Source organism: Ceratotherium simum, chromosome 34, assembly GCF_057802395.1.
Source record: "Ceratotherium simum simum isolate JZ-2026a chromosome 34, ASM5780239v1, whole genome shotgun sequence".
NCBI lineage: Eukaryota > Metazoa > Chordata > Mammalia > Perissodactyla > Rhinocerotidae > Ceratotherium > Ceratotherium simum.
In genome coordinates, this window is record NC_141933.1 from 8,600,740 (window position 1) to 8,606,739 (window position 6,000).

The window sequence follows — 6,000 nt, forward strand, 5'->3', positions numbered from 1 at the left end:
TTCCAGACAGACGGCCCCCTGACAGACAGAGAGGCAGGCTTCTCCCTAGCATCCTGAAAGTGAGAGGGGAGGAACCCATTTACAAACTGGTGAGAGAAGGCAGTTGCCCAGGAAAAGAAAGGCTCCTTCATGAATAACAAGGAAAACAGACCAGAGAGTGCTCTGATAAGAGGAAAACAAATCGGAACAAAAGTCTTAAAAGAGTCGTGAACAAAGAGTACAAGAAACAGCAGTGAGCCGTAAAGCTTATCATCCATTTCAGTGGATGATAATGCAACTGGGAAATAGAGCATAATTATTCAGGAGGGATTACTGAAACCTAGGAAACATACTACAGGAGAAAACTTATCATGAGTAGCCTGAGACTGGAACTAAAATTTTTAAATGACATCAGCAAAACTCAGGACTTGAGTTGGGGGCAGCAGCAGCAGCGAGGGAGGGAGGTAAAGTGTTCCAGAGTTCTCTTTTTGGGAGGTGTGGGCAGAGTGGACAAGTAAAACATTAGGGGGTAGGGTGTTTTTAATACTTATCTTGGATATGGTAAGAGGGAATTAGAGGTTTAAATAAGCTTATTTAGTTGGGCCGGCCCCGTGGCTTGGTGGTTAAGTGCACGCACTCCGATGCTGGCGGCCTGGGTTCGGATCCCAGGTGCGCACCGAGGCACCACTTCTCCGTTCATCCTGGGGCCGAGTCCCACATACAGCAACTGGAAGGATGTGCAGCTATGACATACAACTATCTACTGGGGCTTTGGGGGAAAAAAATAAATAAATAAAATCTTTAAAAAAAAAAAATAAGCTTATTTAGGATAGAAAGTTAACCACTAGTAGAATCCAGGAGCCCAGTGGACCTTCTAAATCAGGAGTGGAGGGGGTGGGGGAGGCCAGACATAAAAACGATGTTGTTCAAGCCAGTAAAAGTGAAGAAAGGAAGAAAGAAACAATGCAGTCAAACAATTGGAAAAGCCGTAGCATTCCAACCCCTTGCAGAGCGTCTTGCTGCTTGCTGGAAAGTGGAAAGCAAAATGCATTTCCCAGATGCTCTCGCAGCTCAGTTTTGCCCATGACCTTGCTTCCACCAAGCAGCTGCACCTGGGTGAGATCTGAAGGCAAAAGTGCAGCCCGGCCCTGCTTTCAAGCAAACGAGGTGGTGTGGAGGGGCAAGGTCCCCAGGGCACAGGCAACATAGAGCATCATGTGCTGGGGAGAATCATGACCAAGTCATACCATCCTGGCACCCACTGTTGTGGCAGCAATGTCCTGACCCCCATGTCCAGCAAGGATGGTGTGGCCCTGAGCCAGCATCAGGATGGTGACAGGCTGAGTCCCCAGCCTCCTGGTCATGCTGGAAATAGCAGCTCCCTTTCAGGCCAGTTCTGTGGTGTTGCTCAGACAGTCACCCCAAAAGCTCAGCCCAAAACCTGCTCCTCCAGCTGTTCCAACAATTTTGTAGGCACCTGGTTCCTTGTCTAAATGTCCCTCTGCTCAAACAGGTGATTTCTGTTGCTTGCAACTGAGCTGTGACTAAAATAAATAATGAACATAAAATAAGATGGAAAGGATAAAAACCAAATATGTCAGTTATCACAATAAATGTGAATGGGCTAAATTCCCCTATTAACTTTGAAGTTCAAATTGGGGAAGAGAGAAGGAATGAGAGAGAGAGAGGAAGGAAGGGAGGGAGGAAGAAAGAAAGGGAGGAAAGGAGAAGGAAAGGAGAAAGAGAGAGAGAAAATCCCATTATATACAACCACTTAGTAAAACCATTTGGCCCTCTCTATCTACTAAAGCTAAACATATGCCTTTTCTATGGTCCAGCAATTCCACTCCAAGGTCAATACCCAAGAGAAATGAACGCATATTTCCACCAAAAGGCATGTATAAGAATGTTCATAGAAGAGTTACCCAATATAGCCCCAAACTAGAAACAACCCAAATGTCCATCAATGGTAGAATGGATCAATGATGGTATATTTGTGCAGTAGACTACTACAGAGCAAAGAAAAAAAGAACAAACAACATGGATGAATCTCTCGAACATAATATTAGGAGAAAAAAGCCAGACACAGAACACATATTGTGGCAATCAATTTACATGAAGTTCAAGAACAGACAGAACAAGCAAGAACAATAGAAGTCAGGACAGTGGTTAATTCTTGGAGGGGCACAAGGGAGCCTCCTGGGGGAGGGGGCAAGAAATGTTCTATGTCTTCATCTGGGTGTTGGTTGCATGGGTATAGATCTGCAAAAAATGTGATCAAGTCGTCCATTTAAGATTAGTGCACTTTGCCCACTATACTGGATATTTATTATACTGCAATAAATGTTTTAAACTAGTCATACTATTCTAAAGAAGATAAATCTAAAACACAATGAAAAGAAATGCTGAAAAGAAACTAACTTGCTTGAGAAAAAAAGAAAACCTTAAAGAAATACATTTCAAGACCAAATATAGACTCCCTTTGTCGCCTGCTCTTTCGGACAGTGCTTCCGTACTCTGTGGGAGTAATAGGCGTCCTTAAGAAAGGATGTCAAAACCCGCCCGACCCCCAGTTCCAGGCTCCTTCTGCCTCCACCAAGGGAAAATCTACTTTCCTCACTCCTGGACAGAAGACAACATACGTTCCTTCGTTGAACACTGAGTAGGCACCTACTGCATACACCATACCCCCCAGGTATGTCTTTCTCTCCCCTCCTCACCCCACTGCACAGAAAAGCTGGATCTTGGGGCCGGCCTCGTGGCTTAGCAGTTAAGTGCACGCGCTCCGCTGCTGGCGGCCCGGGTTCGGATCCTGGGCGTGCACCAACGCACTGCTTCTCCGGCCACACTGAGGCCGCGTCCCACATACAGCAACTAGAAGGATGTGCAGCTATGACATACAACTATCTACTGGGGCTTTGGGGGAAATAAATAAATAAATAAAATGTAAAAAAAAAAAAAAGAAAAGCTGGATCTTACTATTTGATGATACATTTCCCTTGGGCTGCTTCAACCCCTCCCTCAGTGATGGCTCCCACAGGGTCCCAGGGCCCCTCAGGAAGGTCTGGTCCCCACGAGTCAGCCACTGCAAAGAGGCACTGACCCAAAATAGACTGTGCCCATTCCACACAGTAGACTGAGGTGTCAGCCCGACTCCATCTCTGTGCGTCCACACCCTTGCTGTGGCCTGGTCATGGGTGGGGGGCACTTTCCTGCTCCTTGAGGTCGTCTGTGCGATTTCCTTTGGTGAATGGCATATGAACAGAAGTGACAGTTGGCCAGGTCCCAAGAGGCCTCATATGTTCTGCTCTTGTGCCTCTGACACAGAGACACATGACCCAGCTAGCCTCCTAGCCAAGGAGGAGAGATACACGGGCCGAGCTGCCCCAGCATTGAGAAACCGAGGTGCTTAAGGGGCCACAGCCCAGCTAGATCAGCGAAGCCCCAAGCAATCCACAAAGTCATGAGAATAAATCATTATTCTAAGTCTCTGAGTTTGGGGATGACTTGTTACACAACACTATGGTGGCAATAGCTCACCGATACATCCCATCACTCAAGAACTATGTGTGTTCAGGACCATATAAGGAGCATAAGAGCTATTACAACCATTCAGAGGAGGTCAAGATCAATGTGGAAGAATCAAGAAGCTTCCCAGAGATGGTAGCTCATACATTGGCAGCCTGTTGCGTGTCAGGTACTGTGTATACCGTCTCTCATTATCCTCATCAACATCCCTGCAAGGTAAATGCCGTGATTCTGGTGATGCTGAGCCTCTTCATTCCCACATGACAACAGTCACCTAGAGCTGAGCTGTGTCCCTTGACCTTTCCACAGGGCGTCCTCAGTCCTGTTCACCACAGCCCCCTCCCACTCCCTATCGCCCCACACTGGGCCCAGGCCACTCCTCTACATTACCTGCCTGGCCCTTTCCGGCAGTGGAGTTTGAGACCCCTGCTCTGCAGGGTCCCTGAATCTCTACCAGCCCTGAGCGAGTGGCCACCTGTATTTTCCGGGGGTGGTGGGGGCGGGGGGGGGCAGCTTCAGTGTTGGAGAACTCACAACTCCCCAAGGCTGTCCACCCTCTCTCCAGAAAGAACGGAAAACTGAAACATGGAAAAGGCAAAATGGCTGGGGAAACACAGGTAGAAGACAAGTGAGCCAACGGCAGATTGGAGGGGGGACCCCAAAGGGAGGAAATGAGCCCCCAGTCCCCAGGAGATGGACAGAAATGTCCCAGAGGCCATGAGAAGCCCTGTCTCCAGGGGGCAGGATGCCAGCAGATGCTCCCAAGGGGCTGAGGCGAGGAGAGCCAGCAAAGACCTTGCCTCCGGCAACAGGAGGGGGACGTGACCCTTGGGGAATCTGCTTCCGGAGCACAGTAGGCGAGAAGCCAGGCTGCTAAGGGCTTTTTTAAAGACCAGAAACAGCTCCTGAGGGCTCAAAACCAGCCGCATGAAGGCCGATTGGTGGAGATTTTGCCTTTGTCCAGGCACTGGCTTCCGTACGCCCAGAAATACGGCATAGAAAACGGGTTCTCCATTCCTTCCAGAAATGTTCCTAAAATTGGGTTGTTTCCTCCGTTTTTCCCCAGATCACCACATTCTGCTTTGCTCCACTTTCTTTAGTACAAAAGAGACCAAAGTTCATGAATAGGGTTGGGAGATTTCCCAGGGGAAAAAAAAAGCACCTTGGTCTTTGGTTTCTAAAGCTATGGAATCGTTGCTCCCTAAATACCCGGGTCCTTCGTTCCTTCTCTGGGTAAATCCCAGGAGAACAAGCCAGAATACCGCTCAGACTCCTTCAGTTCCAGCTCTGCCCCAGATATCTGAGGCCCCTGGGGACCGGGGATATCAGTGGAGCCAAAGCTAGGACAAGACGCAATGTCCAGTCCAGTCTCTGTGCACGTCCAGACTCGTATTCCAGAAGCTGCTAAAATAGCCTCCACTAATAGTTCTCAGAAAATGACAAAGAAACCCCAATTACACTGCATGAAATCTCCTCTCCTGTTCTCTCCTGGTCTGTCGGTGTTCCAGGCCTGCCTTTCTCTCAGTCTCTCTCTCTCTCTCTCCACTCCAGCCCACCACAAATCCCCCAAACCCGCCTGGGCAGCTCTCACCCTCTCCTCGACTCTCTCTCCCACTCTCCCAATTTTGCATCGTGGAGGCCGGGAACTGACCTGGCAGAGATGAAGCTCACCCCAAAGGCCAGGGCAGAGGCGTCGGCCCAGCCAGGACAGAGCCCCTTGAGGAGGCAGGAGAAGGGGAGGGACCAGCCAGGGCACTGACACTGGAGAGGTTTGCTCTTTGACAAAAGCAAGCCCTCGTTGCTCCACAGTGGCCTGGGGGCTAAGGTCTTGACCTGGTAATATCCCACCCCAGCTGCCAACCTGTATCATTTAGGATGCTCTCAAGAAAACGGGAAAATGCAACCCAAAAGTCCAGAGGTGATGCGTGATCAGACAATGTCACCAAAACCATGCTCTTCCTATCTCTCTGCCCTGTCTTCCGAAGCATTAGCTTCTTCTTACCATCAGCCCCACTTATGGTCATCTGGTGGCCATGACCCCAGCTGGGGCTGCCTGGCTCCTTGATCGCAATTAGTGGGAGAGGATCAGTGGTCGGCTAGTAAGGGAGCTGGGGCAGGGGGGTGGGGGTTCTGACTTGTCGCATTTGCCAATTTCTGTGGTGTACACACTCCCACCCTGGCTGATTTCAAGCTACAACTTGACCTCACCTTTGAAAAGAGATGCACACAATAGATTCTCACAAGCCAGTGCTAAGAGGTTCCAGCACACCGCTAGGGGTAGAGCATCCTTCTCTAGACCATATAAAATCCCCACGGAACAGAGGATGTGGTAACATGAATTGGTTTAGACCAATCAGGGCCCACCCCTGCACTGGGAGCAAGGTCAATTCCACCCAAACCATTTGGCAGCTGCACAGCAGGGGCGGGAGGAGGGAGGAGTGGGTGTCAGGAGAGACAGCTGTAAGGAACACCTCTCCCCTTCCTAACATTGCC